Raw genomic sequence first — 9,044 nt, 5'->3', positions numbered from 1 at the left:
CCCAAAGCCTCATGTGGCTGAACATCCAATAAAGAAGCAGAGATGTTAGTAACCAGTGGAGCTTGTCATCAGGTGTTGGCCGTGTGTGAGCCATCATCAGATGTGGGCCATTCCCCCTGTGCCTAGACTGCCAGCTCCAATGGATCTGCCCCAAACCACAGACCCGCTAAGCACTGAGGGCTCCTAGCCAAGTGTTAATGCCATGTCATTGCTAGAAGCACACTTAATGCATGTATGTCCTGCGACAGGATCAGTCCCACTCCTGGGCCCCAGGTCCCTGTTCAGTCCACTCACAGTCTAAGTATGGCGGCACGGGTCCTGCTTGTTCTTATTGGCATTTGGGCTTCTCCCCATTGGCTAAAAGGGTGTTGAGGGTAGTGCTCCAGTCAGCCTGGGCTGGATCAGTCCTGCCTGGCTACTGGCTGGGCTCTCAGTCTACTTGGAGGAGTCCAAACCTGCTCAGTAGGAACCCCTCGCCTATCCTGTTGTCTCTGGCAATGCTGCTGTTTCCTATCTCAGATTTTCTGGTTCTTTTGTGATCAGTTATGGCTTCTCTCCACCTTACTAGATACTCCTCTACCCGTCTCCTCTACCACCCATCAGCAGGACCCAAAAAGGATCCAAATCACCTGGCCCTTAATTGATTTACAGCAGCCCCATCCCAGGTGTTTCCATTCTGGCCTTACTAGTCTCAAGTTAGCTGTACTTGCCTACCCTGAAGCAACCCTCTCTCCCTCTAACCTGCTCTGTCACCACCCATGATGATGGACACAGCTCAGTCAGTTCTCGTAACTGGCCAAAGACATCCCCTCTGTGACTATGCACTGATACACACAAATATCAGAGGGGTAGCCGTGTTAGTCTGGATCTGCAAAAGCGACAAGGAGTCCTGTGGCACCTTATAGACTAACAGATGTATTGGAGCATAAACTTTCGTGGGCAAAGACCCACTACGTCAGATGATACACACAAGTTATCTATGGCCCCTCCAAAGTAACCAGTTACCACCCTTTGCTGTGGTTAGCTACCAACATTCATCCCATACATACTGGTTCAATCCTTGACTCCTTGAATTCATTAAAATGTGTAAGTAGGGAAAAGTTTAGATAGTCCATCAGATTTTATTGTTTTCCTTGTTTGGGGGTTTGGAAACTATGTCTGGTTAATTGTTTTTTCTCTTCTCTTTTGTAACTAAGAATTTCAGGTCAGGGAGAAACCCTGAGTCTATTTCAATCCATGGCTTTTAACACCCAGTCATTTACTATGCATGTAACAGTGGTTTTGTTTTAATAATACAAATGTTTTCTTTTTGTCCTGGTTAACCAGTATTGGTTGATTTTTTGTGTCCTTAAACTTACGTGCCTAAGCACATTACCCAGGAGAAGCAGGGGCCCATTGTTCTCTGCAGATTATCTCTGTTTGTTTTCCCAACTCCAAGCAAAATGGAGGTTGGGGCTGGGGAAAGAACTTTGCCTGAGGCAAGGGATTCCAATTATTTTCTTCCCTGGAAAAAAGGTTTATTTTATATTTTTAAATACACTTGGTGGTGGCAGCAATCAGTCTTTTTCTTTTTGGGTTTCAGGGAAACTGAGACTGGACAAGTTTGTCTCTGAGAGTTACAGAGACAGGTTCTTACAGAGCTTATTCTGCTAGCCAGCTCTCCATAACCTACACTCAGGCTGTGTCTAGACTGGCATGATTTTCCAGAAATGCTTTTAACAGAAAAGTTTTCTGTTAAAAGCATTTTCGGAACAGAGTGTCTAAATTGGCACAGATGCTTTTCCGCAAAAGCACTTTTTGCGGAAAAGCATCCGTGGCCAATCTAGACGTGCTTTTCCGCAAAAAAGCTTTGCGCGAAAGGACTTTTGCCTGAATGGGAGCAGAATAGTATTTCCTCAAGAAGCACTGATTTCTTACAGTAGGAAGTCAGTGCTTTTTCAGAAATTCAAGCGGCCAGTGAAATCAGCTGGCAAGTTTTTCCGGAAAAGTGGCTGATTTTCTGGAAAAACTGGCCAGTCTAGACAAAGGCTCAGAGTGCCAGGTTGGGGAATTCAGCCATGACAACATCTTTATAGCAGCTTTGGCTGAAGAAGCTACCCAGTACTGTTGGGCTCTGATTGGGTGAGCTTCACCTGGGTTTATGGAGTGGTAAACCCATTCAATACATCCTGGGGTGGCTGAAAACATCGGGGCAAAGCTGGTGCACAGTTCCTGGATCTGCTGTTGTTACTCAGAGCCGAGGTTCATGGAGAGGGTTATCTCTTCAATGTCACCCTTGCCTGTCCTGTGGTAGTAGGCTCCTTCAGACCACTCAGCGTCATCTCTCTCGTGGGCTGTGAACTGAAGAACCCTGAATTCTAGGGACTAAAAGGGCTTTAGAGAATTATCATGATATACCTTAGGCTTAGGGTTAGGGTCTGGGAATGCTATGAGGCAATTAACTGCTCCTATGCTCTCAAGCCATGAACATACCATCCCACAGTGCTTCCATCTTATTGGTCTGGAGCACCTTCAAGACCATGACTTTCTCACCGACCTCGAAGGTATGCCCTCTGGCATAATTATCATACCAGGACATCTGTTCTTGCTGAGCATTCTGTAAGTTTTGTTGAGCAAGGGCTAAAGAGTCCCTGACAGTGTTTTGCTGTTTGCCTACAAAATCCAAAATGTTAGTGCCTGGAGAAAGAGGTAGCCCTCTCCCGTTGCTGTTACACTCTCTGCAACGGTCACTTAACTTCACAGCCATAACAAGTTCAAAGGGTGAGAATCCCAAACTGGGATGGGGTACAGCTCTGTACGCAAATTGTAACTGCTAAACCCTAGGTCTCAATCATTGAAGTGTTCATTTACAAATTGGCATAACATCACTCCCAGAGTTCCATTACATTTCTCCACAAGGCCATTTGTCTGGTGAGGGTAAGGGGAAGCAACTGAGTGGTTCATCCCATGAGCTTCCCAAAGTAATTCCATGGTCCCTACCAGGAAGTTAGTGTCTGAATCCATTAGGATCTCAGAGGGCCAGCCTACCCTGGCAAAAATAAGCTCTTGGCCATGTTGTTCCCTAGACCTACTGTTTCAGGCCATTGAGTGGAAAAATCCATGAAAGTCAGTATGTACTCTTTTCCTCTGGGTGTTCTGTTAAGGAAAGGACCCAGACTACCCACAGTCACAAGCCAGAATGGAACCTCTATTATGGGAGTGGTTGGAGAGATGCCTTGACCTGGTCTTGGGGCTCTCTCACTCACTGGCATACCTCACAAGACCGGACAAAACTAGACACATCCTTGCCCATTGTCTCCTAGTTGACTTTCCCAATGGGTCCTTGGTTCGGTTTACCTAGGGTACTCGTGAACAACTGTCTCTGAAGATGCTTGTCCTCCTGGTGCCCACCAGAAGAGTCTCTTTGTATAAAAGTCTCTTTCTATCACAAACCTGGACCTGTTAAAAGAGCTTGAGAGGCAGTGGCTTGCTCCAAAAAGTTCAGAGTCATTCATGTTTTCCCCAGGTATTTCAGCTGCCACTTCTGCTAAGCGTCCACTGGGTTGTGGTCTCGGCTCCATCATGTACTGGTCTTTGGGGATGTTGTACCCAAGACAGGCCCTTTCAAAACAATACTAAACTGTTGAAGATAGCCAAGACCAAAGCAGACTGTGAAGAACTTCAAAAAGATCTCACATTGGAAAAAATAATTCCAACTATATATTCAATATGATGGGGGCTACCGGCAGACTCCATGTCCCCCCTCCCACCGGCTGGCCCCTTCAGAAGTCCCTAGCAGGGCCGTCCCACAACATTTTGGCACCTGAGGTGGGGAGTTCAAATGATGCCCCTATGCAGCCTCGCTTGGGGTAAAACTTTGAAAGGTCTCAATTCTGCCTCCTTCCTGTTCTACTCCACTCAGGGCACTGCTCTGCTCCCTACATATGCACCAGCAGCAGACACAATTTTCTACACTCTGGGTCCTAGTGGCACCCCCCCCTACACAGTCTGGCACCTGAGGTGGCCGCCTCAGTTTGCCTCATGGTAGGGCCAGCCCTGGACCCTGGCGGGTTTGCAAGGCCTAGTGGTTTCCTTCTCCCGCCTCAGCCATGACTGCCGAGCTCCTCCTTTCTACTTCCGCTGCCTCGGAGATCACAGGAACTGAGTGCGGTGCCGAGCAGGCACATCTACGAGACTGGCGGGGGAATGCTGCACCGCCTTGCCCCTCTTCCCCTCCCCAGCGCGAGAGCGCCCCCGCCTTCCCCGTCTCGCGCCTCCTCCCTTCAGCGTCCCGGGGCGCGGGGCGCCGCGCGCCGCCTTTTGGCGCCGCGCGCCGTTTCAGGCAGGGGAGGGGCGCGGGGGAGGAGTGGGACGTACCATTGTAAAGAAGGCGGGGGGGGGAGGAGAGAAGAGAAGAGGGGCCGCGGAATCCATCCAGCGCTGCAGCGTTTGCTAGCAAATATTTTGCGATGCCCGCCCCTCGTGACACTAAGTCCTAAAGGGCCCCAACCGGCTGTTTAAACACAATCACCCCCCCCCCCATCTGTGGAAATGGTTGGGTCCGATTGTTCTTCTTTGGCTTCCACCACAGACAAGGGGGTGGGGGAGGGGCAAGGCAGTGTGGGGGAGGGGCGGGGTCTGGCCAGTAGGGGGTGTCTGTGGGAGAGCCATGTCACAAGGACCCCGTATGGCCGCTCCCTGGCCCACGCCCAGGGGGCACCCCCACGCCCGCGCCTGATCCACAGGAACATGGCGCCCAGGGGTGCCCACTTTCTGGCCCACCTTAGCAGGGTACCCACCCACCCACTCCACATCAACAGGGCACCCCCACACCCACCCTTGACCCCTGTCAGAGTGGCACCCATTGGCTCCCAGTGGGATCATGGAAACATGAAAACAGCACCCACGGGTCTGCTCCTGCTCCAGAGTCCGAGGCGCACGTGGTATTCTCGTCCATCCTCCCCGTTGACGGAGAAGGTCCAGATAGGGATCGTTACGTTTTGGAAGTAAATGCAGAGTTGTGAAGGTGGTGTTGGAGAGAGGGACTCTTTGACCATAGGATGTTGTTCTTGACACAAGGATTGCTAGGAAGAGACGGGATCCACCTAACGAAGAGAGGGAAGTGCATCTTGCAAACCTGTTCAACTCTTTACACTGTCAGTACTGGGTTTTAAATTGGTATGTAATAGGCACAACCATGATTTAATGTGTAATTAAAAATAACGAGAAAAATAATGAAACGTGTCAACAAATGTTTCCATAAAATAAAACAAAATTAAAAAGAAACAATGAAGGAAATACACTCTTATACTCCAAGCCCCAAAAGGAGAAGAGTCAGGGACTTCATGAAGTCCACCAGTAATTTTGCTCTGGTTTTTGATATTCTATATAACATTCTTTGATAGCATGATGAGATTCACAGTATGAATCCCAAAGACAGATAGGTGTATAGGTAGATTTATGGATATACACTGACTTTGATTTCTTTATACAGGTGTAATTCTAAAGTAACTCAGTTAATGGCATTGGAGTTACTCTTGATTTTATGAATTCCTAAAGAGATTGCAGCCCATGTTCTCAAGAAGATAACTTTGTCTTCAGTTGATTATATGTATTAAGAAATGCAAAATGAAATCACATTTTATTTCTTGATCAACATCACCCAAACAATAAGTTTCTTCAATGCATCTTTGATCTCCTTGTTCCTCAGGCTGTAGATGACCGGATTCATCATGGGAGGCACCACAGCATAGAGAACACCCACCAAGAGATCCAGCTGGGGTTGGGTTTCAGGTACTCAAAGCATCCAGTGCAAAGTAACAAGGAGATCACAGCGAGGTGGGGGAGGCAGGTGGAGAAGGCTTTGTGCCGGCCCTGCTCCAAAGGGATTCTCAGCACCGCTCTGAAGATCTGAACATGAGACACAATGATAAAAACAAAGCAACTCACAGCTAAAAATGCACTAAAGGCAAGATGCCCAACTTCAGTAAGGTAGAAGTCAGAGCAGGCCAGCTTGAGGAGCTGGGGGATTTCACAGAAGAACTGGTTGATGACGTTGGACTGGCAGAAGGGTAAACTGAAGGTGCTCCCAGCGTACAGGGCAGAATAGACAAGACCAGTGATCCAGGCACTGGCTGCCATTTGGACACAAGCTCCCCTGTTCATCTCTCTCTCGTAGTGCAGGGGCTGGCAGATGGTGACGTATCGGTCGTAGGCCATGATATTGAGTAAAAAAACATCAGTTGCAGTGAAGATGAAAAAGAGAAAGACTTGGGTGGCACACACAGCATAAGAAATTACCCTGGTGTTGAGGAGGGAGTTGACTATGGATTTGGGGACGGTGACAGAGACTAAGGGGGGATATGAAAGAAGTATGTAAAATCATGAGTGGTGTGGAGAGGGTGAATAAAGAAAAGCTATTTATTAGTTCCCATAATAGAAGAACTAGAGGACACCAAATTAAATTAATGGGTAGCAGGTTTAAAACTAATAAGCAAAAGTTCTTCTTCATGCAGCACATAGTCAACCTGTGGAACTCCTTGCCAGAGGAGGCTGTGAAGGCTAGGACTATAACAGAGTTTAGAGAGAAGCTAGATAATTTCATGGACGTTAGGCCCATAAAAGGCTATTAGCCAGGGGATAGAAATGGTGTCCCTGGCCTCCGTTTGTGAGAGGCTGGAGATGGATGGCACGAGACAAATCGCTTGATCATTGTCTTCAGTCCACCCACTCTGGGACACCTGGTGTTGGCCACTGTTGGCAGATAGGCTACTGGGCTAGATGGACCTTTGGTCTGACCCAGTACAGCCATTCTTATATTCTTATGTTCAATTTGACCCATTCCCCAACAGGGCTTTCTGTTGGGGGACAGTCAACATGGTTTCTGTAAAGGGATCACGTCATACTAATCTGCTTGGCTGTGTCTAGACTGGCAAGTTTTTCCGCAAAATCATCTGCTTTTGCAGAAAAACTTGCCAGCTGTCTACTCTGGCCACTTGAATTTCCAGAAAAGCACTGACGATCTCATGTAAGATCGTCAGTGCTTTTCCAGAAATACTATGCTGCTCCCTTTCGGGGAAAAGTCTTTTTTCTGAAAGACTTTTGCGCAAAAGGGCCAGTATAGACAGCCCAGTACTGTTTTCCGCAAAAAAGCCCCGATCGCGAAAATGGCGATTGGGGCTTTTTTGCAGACTACCGCGTCTAGATTGGCCACGGACGCTTTTCCGCAAAAAGTGCTTTTGCGGAAAAGTATCCTGTCAATCTAGACGCGCTTTTCCAAAAATGCTTTTAACGGAAAAGTTTTCCATTAAAAGCATTTTCGGAAAATCATGCCAGTGTAGACGTAGCCCTTAAGCTTGAGTTCTTTGAGAGGGTCAACAAATATGTAGACAATGAGGATCTAGTGAATATAGTATACTTAGATTTCCAGAAAGCATTCGACAAGAGCATTTCCAGTAGATCTAGAGAAGTGACTATTCCCCTTTATTCGGCTCTGGGGAGGCCCCATCTGGAGTGGCGTGTCCAGTTCTGGGCCCCCCACTGTAGGAAGGATATGGACGCATTGGAGAGGATCCAGCAGAGGGTGACCAAAATGATTAGGGGGCTGGAGTGCATGACCTATGAGGTGAGACTGAGGGATTTAGGTTCATTTAGTCTGCAGAAGAGAAGAGTGAGAGGGGATTTGAGAGCAGTGGTGGTGGAATCTCCATCCCTGGAGGTTGTTAAGTCTCAGCTTGTCAAAGCACTGGCTGGGTTGATTTAGTTGGGATTGATTCTGCCTTGGACATGGGGCTGGACTTGATGACCTCCTGAGGTCTCTTTCAGCTCTATGATTCTATGATTCTATGACAAGATCTCTCACCAAAGGTTCTTAAGCAAAATAAGTTGTCATTGGATAAGAAAGAAGGTTTTTTCATGGATTTGTAAATGCTTGAAAGACAGGAAACAAAGGGTAGGAAAAAATGGTCAGTTTTCCGAATGGAGTGAGGTAACTAACGGGGTCCCTCAACGATCTCTCCTAGGACCAATCCTATTCAACTTATTTATAAATGATCTACAGAAAGGGGTAAACAGTGAGATGACAAAATTTGCAGATGGTACTAAACTGCTCACAATAGTTAAGACCAACGCAGACTGTGAAGAGCTTCAAAAAGATCTCACCAAACTAAGTAGTTGGACAACAAAATGGCAAATGAAATTTAATGTTGATAAATGTAAAGTAATGTACATTTGAAAAAAATAATCCCAACTATACATACAATATGATGGGGACTAATTTAGCTACAACTACGCAAGAGAGAGATCTTGGAGTCATTGTGGAGAGTTCTCTGACTGCTGCTGCACAATGAGTGGATGTTTTCAAAGAAGGTACATAGAATGTTAGGAATCATTAAAAATGGGATAGAGAATAAGACAAAGAACATGTTATTGCCTTTATATAAATCCACGGTACACTCACATCTCGAATACTGTGTACGGATGTGGTCACTTCATCTCAAAAACGATTTCTTGGCATTGGAAAAGGTTCAGAAAAGGGCAACAAAAATGATTAGGGGTTTGGAACTGGTCCCATATGAAGAAAGACGGCAGGGGTGGGGCACTCACATAGCTCCAGAAAGGTGTCCTTCCACCTAAGGAAATTCTGGAGCCACTGCTGGCTACCCCACCCCTCTAGGATGATCTGGTCTCACCAGTCAAATCCGGTGTCCATTTGCCAGAAGCGGCGGTGCACAATGTGCACGGAAGGGTGCGTGGGGTCGAGTTCCATGAGCAGCGCCCGGAAATGGGTGAGGAATTGCCCCAGAATGAGCTAGGGGTCCTCCTTCTGCAGGGCTATGAAGGCAGTCTGCAGAAACTACAGCTGGAGGTGTACCATGACAGATAAGAACTCCAGGATGAGAAGGCTGCCCTGATGCCTTGCCTGAAGTGCTTCCCGGTGGCCTTACATGCAATTCAGTGTCCAATGAGTGTGGAGGCTTCTATTTTGAAAGATAGATGGGCATTTGCTATGTAGACACGCTATTTCCAAATAATCCATTTCCTCCAAAATAGCTTATTCCGAAATA

At 47.2% G+C, this 9,044-nt stretch overlaps 1 long non-coding RNA gene across 1 annotated transcript; it reads left to right on the top strand.

Moving 5' to 3' along the window:
* Positions 1 to 5,107: 5,107 nt before the first annotated feature.
* Positions 5,108 to 6,202, top strand: LOC142821049 (uncharacterized). Its single transcript, XR_012898093.1, has 2 exons — positions 5,108 to 5,157; positions 5,690 to 6,202. It is a non-coding gene; the product is annotated as an uncharacterized LOC142821049 (long non-coding RNA).
* The last annotated feature ends 2,842 nt before the right edge of the window (positions 6,203 to 9,044 follow it).

Source organism: Pelodiscus sinensis, chromosome 30 (genome assembly GCF_049634645.1).
Source record: "Pelodiscus sinensis isolate JC-2024 chromosome 30, ASM4963464v1, whole genome shotgun sequence".
In the NCBI taxonomy this organism is placed as follows: Eukaryota; Metazoa; Chordata; order Testudines; family Trionychidae; genus Pelodiscus; species Pelodiscus sinensis.
Note: the sequence above shows the minus strand (reverse complement) of the source record. Positions and strands in the feature narration are given on the sequence as shown.